The sequence below is a fragment of the Anas acuta genome, chromosome 1, assembly GCF_963932015.1.
Source record: "Anas acuta chromosome 1, bAnaAcu1.1, whole genome shotgun sequence".
In the NCBI taxonomy this organism is placed as follows: domain Eukaryota; kingdom Metazoa; phylum Chordata; class Aves; order Anseriformes; family Anatidae; genus Anas; species Anas acuta.
Genome location: NC_088979.1, coordinates 121,123,537 through 121,136,264, shown reverse-complemented (window position 1 = coordinate 121,136,264; position 12,728 = coordinate 121,123,537). Strand labels below are relative to the sequence as shown.

Genomic DNA, 12,728 nt, shown 5'->3' with positions numbered 1-12,728 from the left:
GTGGTGTGTTTGTAAACCCTTCACTGGAATTTGGGGGCAATTTCTTTCCTCTGTCTGGTCACGAGCAGCCACAAAGGCCAGCCACACGCCGTGGGGACACACATACTTTCCATGGACACACAGAGGGCTGATGCCGTGCATACCTAGCTGTGGGACGTGGCAGCGTGGGGAGCAGCAGTCGGTGGCTCTGGGTCTCTAGATGACGAGGGTTGCAGGTTTTGGGGAGGTGAGAGAGCGCCCACATCAATATGGGTCCAACAGCCACGAGGGCTGCAGTGAACCGCTCTCCTCCTGAGCAACGGTGCTCTCCTGAGCCCAGATACCTGGCCAGTCTCTTGCCTTATCCAGTTCTTCATCTGTGCCTCCTCCTTGGCCTCTACCTCTAGGTCCTCCTCCAGGTGCTGCTGTTACCCCAAAGTCTGCACCTAAAGCTGGGACAGCAAAGCTGTAGGTGCCCAGCTGTGAGGCATCAAACTCATCAACGCAAGCTGCACCCTGGTCACAGCCTCGTGCTGGTCTCGTCCTTGGGAGACAGGAAAAAAAAACACCATAAAAGAACCCTACAGGTCCTGAGAAGGTAGGAGCTATGTGGCTGTTTTAGCAGTAGATGTGAAATGACTTCCTGCTGTATTTTATGACCGTGCAACTGGGGAAACAATCTCCCCACACACATGGCAGAGTGAGAGCATGGGGCGTGCAAACACAGCTCCAAGTTAAGTGTCTTTCCTGAATTAGAGTTGCAGACCAAAGCCTCTGGAGAACGCTCACCTCCAAGCACGCACCTCTAGGTGAGGGCTCTTGCTTCCATGCCCACGCTACCACCTCTCCCCTCTCTGTAGCTGAGCTGGTTTTCTTCTGTCTCAGGTATCTGCAGCTTCATGCTTTGTGCTGCCATGGTGCTATCCTTTATATAAGGATTTTATTCTCTATTTTATTTTATTTTATTTTATTTTATTTTATTTTATTTTATTTTATTTTATTTATTTCATTTCATTTAATTATTAATTATTTTATTTATTATTTTATTTCATTTCATTTCATTTATTTATTTTTATTATATATATATTTTTTTTCCTGGAGGTTCTTGCAGCCGGAACGGTTGCAAGGTACTTTGCACCCAGCTATAAAAAGTGCCCAGTGATTCAGCATTTACCACCCCGTACACGGCCTCCTGTTATCATATCGGCAGGAATGCGGGGCTAGGAGGGATCTCCTAGTCATCGCCGTATTCCCTGGCTATGACAGGCAGTGAGTCATGAAGTTCCCCTTGTTAATTTATCACAGTCCATCCTGGGAGTCACTCGGAGTTTTCTTGGCAGGTTATTCCAGAACCTCATTCTGACGGGGAGGAAACTTATTTGTGATTTCCAGCCCACATCTTTCCATGGCCTATTTTTATCTACTTGTTCTCATGCCAGTGCTGTCTTCTTGTCAGGAGCTGTTCTTCCTTCTTGAACCTGCTCTTTTTCGTGCTGACGGAGAGCGTGGCCCTTTCTTCCCAAGAGGACGAAAGACCTCCAAGGCCTACTTGAAACCGCTTGTGAAGTGCTACAGCAGGACCACGGCCTTGAAAAGCAGACAAGTAGAAATTCATTGGTGGTTAGGACATCGGAAAGGCAACTATCCTGGGAGTTAGCAGGAGCTGTTTTCTCTGAAAGCCTGCCCATGGGCCAGGGGTTTCCAGTACCCCTCGGGTGCTGGGTTTAGCAGCAGTCCTTCAGTGCACTCACGGGGCAAGGCCTGTTCATGCCTGGCCGGTGCAGAAACCCTGACGAGCCTTTGCTTGTCAGAGCATCCCATCACTTAGGACACCCACAGGAACCCCATTTCCCTAGGAAACCCCCGATATCCCTCAAGGTGCCCACCGGAGGGGAAAATGAAGGCACACCAGGCAGAGCGCCCTGATGATGTGATTCAATGCCACACACATTTTGTTGAAGGTGAATGCAAGCAGCAGGGCACCCTCCCGGAGGTGTGTGCTGGTTTCCAGGCAATTACACCTCGTATCTAGCCCAAATGAGCAGGGCAATATTTCACACCAAAGAGGACGGCAGGAGCAGCATTAGCTGATGCAACCACACCTTGAATTTACAGCGCTGCTGGGCAGGGCCGTGAGCAGTGGGATACCCTGTGCATGGTTACAGCGAATTCAAGTCCTTGTTTGAAAGCAGCTGTGTTGCTACAAACAATTCCCAAATACAGGTGCTGGATAAAGGCTTTTCCTCCGACAGGTGAATCTTTCACTTGATGGCGGGTTATTCTTTTGCGGGTATCAGCTCATTTTCTCGCTATTACAGCATTTTTCATAGTGGTAAGAAAAACACACACAGTGCTCCCATGCTCCTGTAACCCATTTTTTGCCGCTCCCTGATGGAGTGGTCTTTTCCCTCGTTCTCCTAACATCTCCTAATACCCCTGTGGTATTAGGTTTTCTCAGCCCAAAAACCTTTTGGGCTGAAATCCACCTTGTGATGCAGAACCTCTCAGCCCCCGCTGCCTCCAGGAACAGCTGCTTGAGAGCATCCAAATTTCTGCCTTTAAAGCTGACAAACCCCGCAACGACAAGGGGTACCTGAGGACAATGTGGGGTCTAATTTCCCTTGGGAGTCAAAAGCCTCACCTGTTCAACTGGCTGCTGCGTTAACCTCAGAGAGAAAAATCCCAGCCTCTCTTCTCTCCCACTGTCTCACTCACCTGTCATTCAAGTGAATGCATGGCCACCTCCCTGAGATATATTCAGTTTTTTTTTTAATATATATTTGCAAAAATAAAAGTCTTTGAGTGCTTCACGAGGAGGGAGATGGCTCAATCCATCAAGGAACAGGAAAATGAGAGCTGATGCTCCCAGCCCTGGTGCCTTTCTCAGCCAGCAAGGCTTGGACCTCAGTGCAAATCCCAGACATCCTCTGGAAAACATGAGTAAGTGGCCAGGGATGGCAGTGGAGACTGATGTTGAGTAACCAAGTATTTGCTGTATTTGGATGACTTTTTTCAAACAGCTGGTTTTAGTGAATCAAGTCATGTTTCTGTGCCTGCTCTTGCATATATTTGTGTCCTTACACAAAGAGGAAACATACCAATTTCTCGGAATCACCCCCAACACCGGGAATTAATTGGATTTGACAATCACAGATTAGGAAGAGCCAAGAATTCATCTCCCCATCAGAAATTCAAGCATCTGCTGAAGCAAACCTAAGATTTCTACCACTACGTGGAAATTCTAGATAATGACAGCATTAGAAACAACACCAAAAGCAAGTGAGATAAATCTGTTAAAGTGCTTTTAAAAAAAAAAAAATCCTTTTGCAGCTTTCCCCTGGGAAAAATGAGTGCTATGCAATCAGAACCTGGGCTGCCTGGGGGCACCGTCCTACAAGGAGGGATGATGCCTCGATGCTGGACACAGCAGGGGCCAATTTACTTAGCAGAATTGGGCTGTCCTCCTCCTGGCCCAGACAGCCATCAACCTTGAAGAAGCAGCAGGAGATAAGGTAGGTTTTGCGCTGACCACCTACCTTCAGTGCAGCTGGAAATCTAAGGAACGATATTGTTTCAAAAATTGTTCACTGCGTTTCCAGATTGGTGCCAAGCTCCGTGCGGCTGAAAGCTGAGCAACTGAGTTTTATGTCTCTTAGCAGGATGTTAGAAAATAATTTCCCTCTGTGACCAGTCCAGGCTGCTCTAATGCACAGTCAGAAATGAGGCATTGACTTTTAAAGATCTTCCTGCCCTTAGGGTGGCAGATGAAAGAACAGGTCACAGCTTTGTTCTGCTGCAACGTGTCTGCAAGTATTGAGAGACATGCTTTCATTACAGCGAAATTTCCACTGTCTCATTGTTTTTTTGCAAGTTTGCAATCTACCTGTAGAGTTTAAAGGAAATGCTGGGCTGACCAAAACAGATATAAGACATGGATTGGCTCATGTCGTGTAGGCAGCAATAGCTGTCTTCCTGAAGGCCATTTCTGTTGGATAGGGCACAGGAACTTCCACCTGTAAGATAAATCTGGTGGCATTTCTCAGCAATTTGGCAAGCGTGCCCAAGCCCGGGATAACATCAATTTATTTAATAAGCCTGAATATCATCTTTGCAAAACAAAGCGATCTGTTTAATAGGAGTCCGTGACACTGCGCTGGGAAGGACGGCGCTCAGACCGCTTTAGCTGCTCAAGCGTAGTGCTACTTTCCCTCTGCCTGTGACTTTTGTCCCCAGTTTAATACCACTGTTTTTATGACTCTGCAGTAACCAGTGGAATCAATTAATTTAGGAAATGTTCCAGATAATGAGGACTTTGTCCTGCAGCAAAAAGGTCTCCACTGAAGAGTGAAATGTTAGAGGCTCGGAGTATGAAGCAATTAGCAGATTTTTGATAATTGGTGAGAAGGGAAAGGAGAAAAACAAAAGTGAAAGGAGGTGAAATACTTTATTATTGCATCATCTTAGTATCCCTGTGAATACTAAGGCTGCATTCTCTGTAAAAATACCTTGGATTCACTTGCTTATCATTTTCTTAAAATCTAAACGTTATACCAAATTTTTTTCATGCAGAATGTTCTGGAAGAGCTAAAGTGAACGTGATTAAGGATATTTCCAAGACCAAGTCCAACAAGGATGCATTTTTCCTAATTTTGAGCACATCTACTATATATTTTATTTTATTTTATTTTATTTTATTTTATTTTATTTTGGCCAGGACACTTCATCTCCCTCACACCACAAAAACTGGAAATCCAGCTTTTATGGCTCTTGAGAATTTTATGGGCCTCAGCGTTTTCCAGACAAAAAAGCCATCTCCAGATCATCCCTTGAAAGCCCACTCTGACCAAATGTGCTCCATCTCCGTGCAGCTGCTGGGCTTTCTCCAGGTGGAGGCCGAGCACGCTCCACCTGCAAGTCGTTGCAGTCACTGCCATGGGATGGGGGCACTGGGCTGGGAGCAAAGTGGTGTTTCGCTCAGCTGTGTGGTGAGCACCATGCTGGTGCTGAAGCAACAAGGCAGAAGAAGTGGATGTGAAAGCCAGTCATGGCAGGAAACGGGTAAATCCATTTGAAGAACTTGTTGTGACTGGAGCTGGAATATCCGGGGGAGGAGGGAGAGATGGTGTGACTAGGGTGGAGGAGGAAGGATGGGGAGCTTCATTTTCTGAGTGAGAATGGAGCGTGGGATTAAGCCACCAAGGTTTCAGGGGCTAGGAGCAGCTGTTGGGCAAAAAAATAAGGTAGGGAGCAGTGTGTGGGAAAAATAGGATAGGAGATAACATGGACAGAAAAAGATAAAAAGCTCCTGCTGGCATATGTTGCTCAGCGGAGTTTGGTAGGAAACTCAGTCATCTTGAGTCTCTCATCTCATCAGCTGCCAGCACGTGGCTTTGACGAGTGAGCCCCCAAGACCGGCCAGCAGCACAGCGACCTCTTCCTACAGCCACCCTCACCTCGATCAGCTGGAGAGGGCACAGTGACCAAGGCTGCCTCTGCCAGTCCCTGCAAGAGGTCCCAGTGGTGGGTCTAACTTACGAGCTTTTGAGCCTGTGGATGTCCGTATCGTGGCATCCTTGCTAGGTTGAGTTTGTTTTCAAACCAATCAACCGTGATCCTAAAAAAGAGCACGCTGTAATCTGTGCCAAAAAGTCTCTAAAATCAAGAATTCAGGGTTTAGGGAAGTCTGGAATTAAAACAATTTATGAAAACTTAATTTAGTTTTCTATGGCATGTATGATTTTTTTGGAAAACAGCCCTAGAAGGGACCTTAAGGAGCCATCTGGGTATTCCAGCCCATCTCTTTGCCCCAGGGCAGGACCAATTATTCCTAGACCATTTTTGACAAATGTTTCTCTAATCTTCTCTTGCGAGACAGATGTTAATGGCATGATCACATACGTTTTCTTAATGGGATCCTGGCTCAGTGCATTAAATAAGCCAGGACTGTGCTGTGGAGGAGACTGGGAACACAGCTGGAGAAAGGACAGGCTTCTGGCTCAGCTTGCTGACTGCTGCCCTGGAGAACTGCCTCTGCTTCAGAGTTCCTGGGTGGTCATTTAAGTCAGAGCTCTCCCAGGCAGTCATTAATTGTGCTTTCTCTCTTTTCTGGGTGCTCAGCTTGAAAATATTGCCTCTGATTTAATTGCTGCTGCTTGGCGCCCTGTCTTGGTTCAGTGCTGGTGCTTTAATGTTACCACCTCCATCATACAAACAGCCCAGCTCACATTGCACTGCTTGTCAGGGACTGGGAAATCCAACTGAAATTCTTATGTGCGGTGCTCAGCACTGGCTGTCACAAGTCACTCATCTCCCACTTCTCGTCTGACCTTGCCCTGTGTGCTCTGTCAGCCTCCATCTGCCCACACTTTTGCTTATTCTGCTGAAAGCACATGTACCAAGCCTTGGTCGTGAGTGATGATCCCCAATTCTTGCGTTTTGTTCAAGTACAGTTCCTCTGACTATTTCATTAAGTTCACGTTTCTCCATAGCCACCTCGTCCTCAGAGGCACATGCACCCCGTACAATTAATTGTATTAACAATGCCTGGAATTACCTCAAGGAAAAATCAGGTTTAACACAATTTGTGAGAACTGACAGCATGTAGTGCTCCAGGAACTACTGTAGGGGATCACAGGATCACTGAGGCTGGAAGGGGCCTCTGGAGATCACCTGGCCCACCTTTGCTCAAGCAGTGTCAGCTAGAGTAGGGTGTCCAGGACCATGACCGGGTGGGTTTTGAATATTTCCAGGGATGGAGACCCCCACAGCCTCTCTGGCCAACTTGCTCCTGTCTTTGACCACCCTCACAGTAAAAAGAGCATTTTCTTGTGTTCAGGTGGAGTTTCATGTGTTTTAATTTGTACCCACTGCTTCTTGTCCTGTCAGTGGGTGCCACTAAGAAGAGCCTGGCTTCACTTCCTCTTCTTCATTCCCTCCCACCAGATACTTATGCACATAGATAAGATCCTTTCAGAGCCTTTTTTTCTCCAGGCTGAGCAGTCCCAGCTCTCTCGGTCTTTCCTCACTAGAGAGAGTCTTCCAGACTGTTGGTACCCAGCATGTACTGGTGCATGGGACTGCTCCTCCTCAGGTGCAGGACTGTGCACTTCCCTTTGTTGAACTTCACGAGATTCCCCTCTGCCCAGCTCCCCAGCCTGTTGAGCTCCCTCTGAATAGCAGCTCATACCTCTGGTGTATTCACCACTCCTCACAGCTTTGTATAATGTACAAACTTGCCAAAGGTGTACTCTGCCCCATCATTCAGATCATTACTGAAGATGTTAAACAGTAAAAGAGCTAATACTGACCCCCATGATACGCCACTAATGACTGGCCTCCAGCTGGACTTTGTGCCACTTATGACGATGCTCTGGAGCTGGACATTCAGCCAGTTTTTGATCCACCTCGCTGTCCACTAACCTATATTACTGATATATAGATTATACTTCATCGGCTTGTCTATAGAGGTGTTACAGGAGACTGTGTAAAAAGGCTTATTAAACCTGAGGTAGATGACATGCACCGTTCTCCAATGATCCACCAAGCCAGTCATCTCCTTGTAGAAGGCTCTCAGGTGGATTAAGCCTGATTTTGCCTTTGTAGCTCCATGATGGCTACTTCCAATCACCTTCTGCTCTTCACATGACTGGAAAAGGCTTCCATGATTTGGTGCTCCATCACCTTTTCATGAACGGCCTGTAGTTCCCCAGATCCTCCTTCTTGCCCTTCCTGAAGATACGAGTGACATTTTCTTGCCTTCAAGCCTCAGGAACGTCTCCTGATCACCATGATCTTTCAAAGAGTGGCCTTGCACTTAGCCAGCTCACTCTGCACTTGTGGGGCCCAAACTCAGAGGCCTGGGATTGCTAAAGAACAGTGTTAGAGGTAAAGTCTCCTTCCTGGGTCACCTTCACTTGCTTCCACCTTTTGGACAACTCCTTTTTATGTTAGAGTTTAGTCAGAGGCTCCTTCTTTGTCCACACAGGCCTCCTGCCACCCTTGCTTGATTTCCTTCTTGTCAACATGAATCAGTCATGATCTTGGAGAAGGGATTCCTCGAACATCAAATAGCTCAGGCCCTGGTTTGTAGTCCAATATCTTGTTCCTGACCATGGTCAGTTCAAGGTGTTTCAGAGTCTTTTGCAAACCTTTCCATACTGGAAGGTGGGCATTGATCTCTATAGTTAGAAAGTTGCGTTCAAGCAGCAGATTTCACATCACCTACCAAAACAAAAACAACAACACCAAGGTTTTAGCATTACCTCCTTCAGAGGTCAGTATTACCCAGGCAGTTGCCCAGATTCTACCAGCTTTTCTGAGTTGGTGGTATCTTGCACCACTGATTTCAAAGCCTTGTTAGAAAAATAGCTATCTTCCTGTCATCTCATGGGAGGCTTCTTACCCCAGAGCCCCATTACAAGACGGGTGTTTTTAGGGAATCTCCATACACGTGGAGAAAAGAGAAGATCCTCCAGGTGAAGTTCCAGGGCAACCCCACTTGAGAACTTGAATCATCTCCTGGAGGCATCTCTCACCTTCCAGTGACTAGAAAAAAAAAAAACAACATGCACAACAACTTCTTAATTTAAAAAGATTTCCTTCTTTTGCTTTTAAAAGTGCTATATCTCCCGTTAAGTGCATTGTCCCCTTGCACCTGTACCATGAGGCAATGAGAAAGTCCCTGTGAACTCGGCATGGCATCATCAGCTTGAAATGGCTTGAATCCAGCCCAATTAAAAATAAATAAATGTAGCACTTCCCTTATGTCAGTTGTCCTGAAATGACTCCTTTATAAGAAGGCGTTGTTAATCTTACCAGCTTTTTTTTTTTTTCTTCTGCTTGTAGGCTCCTTTCTCAGGGCTCATTTGGAGTGACTGCCGCTCCAATCGCGCTAACCTTGTTTGAGCTCAGCCATTTCCTTTCCGTGTCCTCACATGCCTGCTCAGTGCTGCCTGTTGAGCCCAGCTTTGCTGCTGCTGCTGCTGGTGATTTGCAGCCTCTCACAGAGTCCAAGATGAGTGCTAATCCAAGGACTGCAGAGCAGCCTGCCAGCGATAGCGTTGGGCGAGATCAGGAGATAAGCATTGCTGACCACTAGCAAAACAATGGCCTGTACGCTCGGCGCTGTTAAATACACTAAACAAACACAGAGGAGAAAAAAAATAGGTTGCTTGTAACAATCACAGTCACAAAATGTTCAGGAGGAAATGAGATTCTGATTTATTGTTATTATTATTATTATATATATTATTTTTTAAGGCTTGCAATTGTTTCCATGGATTTCTAAGGCTTTTTGGTGCTTTCGTGCTACCCGTTTCTTGTCTGCAGCCAGCTAGATCTTGCTGCCTGATCCCGAACCCTTTTCTCGTAGAAAGGTTTTTTAATTACGTCCGACACGCTGAAGCAAAAGTAATGTGAGTTGTTAGTTTGATCAAATTAGGAGGTGTGCTCTGCTGTGCAGAGTGTAAAAGATTTTGCCATGCCAAGCGGTCAACAGGGAATTAGGGGAAATGGGCATTTTTTATGGCAAACATCCAGGACTCGTGTTTTAAGGACACAGCAGTGAGTCTCTTCCACTCCAGTTGCAGTGAAACACTTTCAAGCTTTGTGTTTGCAGACCCCTTCCCTTTAGCCCGTGCACATATCTGATAAGTTTTCATATTCAGCAACTTGGTTTCAACGCCACACTTTTCCAGATGTTTTAGAGATCTGGGAGGGAAGTCTCCTTTTAAAAACAGCTGTCTCTCCATCTCAGGGCCACGGCAGCTGTCATCACCAGATGTACAACGCAAGACGCAGCAACAATTAGTAACCGTTTGCAAGCCAGATATGAAGGAAGTAGTGTGTGATGGTGATTAGCGAGCAGCCAGGGACAGGGATCATTAAATTAATTAGATTGCTTGGCAAAAACTCAATGAGCAGAATGAAAATACTGTTACACTTCTGGCCACCTCGTAATTATCTACGCATCGTCTCACGGGTTCCGCTTACTTTCCATTCCGTCACCTCTTAAAATAGGACAAAATTGAGGAGAATCACTGCTGTAAATTCTGGGCTGTGAACTAAAGACCCCAGGTAACAACACAGCGGGCTCGCTGCTGTGGCTGGTGTATGACCAAGTTCTTATAGCCCTTCTCGAACATTTTTCTGGATGTTGCATGTTGCTATGCACAAAGCATGCTTCCCACAGTCTGCCCTGTGGATATCAAGCGTGGCTGTAACCCACCAAGAGCCATCTTCTCCTTCCTCCCCCAGGGAGAGCCATGCCCATGTGGTTATTTTCAGCTAGAGTAAGAGCAGATGCTCCGGCAAGGGCTGGATGAGCATTTCATTGCAGCCATGGGTGGTGATCTCAGCCTGCAGGGAGCCCTTGCAGCGAGGCCAGCAGCCCAGGCAGGCTGTGCCAGGCGCGGGATGGCTTTCTTTGCTTCTTTTCACCACGCAGACGTCTATTCCCGAAGGCCCTTTCTCCTTCTGTTGGCACCTTGCACTGTAAGCGGTGCTCAATTTCTGAAAACTCTTTCAGTAGGGATGAGTGAATCCCCTTCCTGTGTTTCTGTGGAGGCACAGCAAGTCTCATTACGCTGCTGCAACATCCCCCCGCTGTTTGAAGGGGGAAGTGGAGAAAAATCTCCTTTGTCGGCTGTCGGGCCTGGCTCCCAGTCTCTCAAGCCAAGGCTTTCCAGACCTACAAGATTTGCTTGAAGGGACTCATGGCCTCTGGGATCAGGCTGGCTTTAACTCCTTTTATTTGGACAGACACGTTGGCAGTCGACTGGGGAGGTGTGGAAATAGTGAGCACGGGACACACATGGGCCCTTCCTCTAATATTGTGTTGTAGAGAGCCCTGGTAAGCTCCGGGGACCATTGTTAACACAACACCACTGGGTTTAATTTTAATTTCTTGCTGAGAGAGTGACCCATCTGCTCCTTGGTATCCCCTTTGCAGAAACAGACAGGCAGGCTGGGAGCACTGGGAAGCACAACAGAAAGCAGATAGATGTCTGTCTTGGGCTGCTCGAGTGAATCTGATGTGAGGGAGGTAGATGATGCACACAGAAGAGCCCAACACTTTTCTAGATTTAAACCTTTTCAGAGTCTTGCAGGAATGGGCATCATCTTTGCTTTCGGGAGCACAAATATCTGGAAGGCTTGTCAAAGGACCACCAGACTGACACAGCTTCTCTGGCTCTGGGCACTGCTTTTCCAGGGTTATTTATGAATGAGGTGTGGTCTGACAAATGCTGGAGCAAGGGAAGACATCAAACTTAGCAACACGTTCTCCTGGCACGGTGTGAAACCCGTTGTCTCTCTCAGGGTGCACTGAGTGAGTCACAGATGTTTTCTGTGTGTCGCAATGTCCCCGTGAACCTGCACGGGGTGTCTTGGCTTCTTATGATGCACCGCAAAACTGGGATGCAGAAGTTTTTTGTAGCTCCCGTTGCATTAAAGTGCTCGGACCACCTGGCTCTGTCGGTCCTGGTGAACCTACCTGGCGTCCTGCAAGGCCTAGGTGCGCCCACGCACACCCAGCTGGGCAAAACATCAGCTGTTCTCTGAAGCAATTGTCGGTGGTGACATGTTCTGTGACAGGAAATCGTTGCAAAATGCTGGGTTCTCAGGATTAAAAACTTCTGTCCCGCTCCGAAAAAACAAACGCAAGTGCTGCGTTCTAAACATAGATTCGCGTGGATTTTGTTCTGGGACAAAAATCAAAACCACTTTTCAGGATTTATTGTCTAATCATTAACGCCTGAGCAGTCGGTAAATTTGTTACTGTTACAATCTCTGATTTTCCACTGGAAAAAAAAAAAAAAAAAGGAAAAGTTAAAGTTCAACCACAGCCATTGAGCCTGCCCATGCCAACTACCCACGAGACAAGCCGTTACAGTACCTCGCTGCGTTGTTTCTTGGCTAATTCCCTTGGCAATATTAAGGAATTAGATGCCAAACTGGTAGATCCATTAATCTGAGTGTGATGCACTGGCGTACCAAAGTTCACAGCAGCCTTGCACGATCATCCTTATCAGCCTTACCGAGGCACAATACACCACCCTCCTTCCCTCTTCACCGTGGCTGATGTTGGAATGACCCAGTAATAGCTGCAAGGTAAGCAAACAAAAAGGCAACAGAAAATCTTCCTGCTGATTGCCCAGAGAGGAAGCAAAGGAGAAAGAAAACCAGGAGCTCCCTGTGCAGGAGCGCACGTCTACTTACTGCTCGTGCACGTTGGAGCAGACCTGCTCAGTGTATTAAGGCGATTGGATGTGACGTTCAGGGTGATACCTGAAATGAAAGCAGACAAATGCGAGCCCCCAGACAAACAAACAAAAAAAATAAAGCCTCCCCACCACCGCTACCGAGCTTTTAAAAGCTTTGTTCTACCCAGAAATAGCACCGATTTTCTAATTCACTGCCACCTTATGGCATTTCAGAGAGATAACACTTCAGTAATTCCCCTCAGATGCTTCTTATTTTCAGGCACCCTCCCCAAGATCTTAGATGTGACAGGGACGCTTTAATTTCGAGTCACAGAAGCTGTAAAACCGTCCTCTGCATCCAGATTTGGAACAATATTAATGCCTGGGATACTGGATTATTCTTGCCTGTGAAAACTGATCATTAAAGTGTCAATTCTATTTATATTTGCGGAGTCTAAAGGGAGGTCATTTTTTCAGCCAAGAGGCCAAAAATAAACGCGAACTTTGCAATGTTGTCAAAAGAGAATTTTTCAGTCTAAAAAAGCAACC

The 12,728-nt window shown here is 46.7% G+C and overlaps 1 long non-coding RNA gene across 1 annotated transcript; it reads right to left on the bottom strand.

Moving 5' to 3' along the window:
• Nucleotides 1-11,632: 11,632 nt before the first annotated feature.
• LOC137864246 (uncharacterized) lies at nt 11,633-12,426 on the bottom strand. Its single transcript, XR_011101394.1, has 3 exons — nt 12,196-12,426; nt 11,873-12,080; nt 11,633-11,777 (listed from the first exon to the last, which is right to left on the bottom strand). It is a non-coding gene; the product is annotated as an uncharacterized lncRNA (long non-coding RNA).
• Nucleotides 12,427-12,728: the final 302 nt, after the last annotated feature.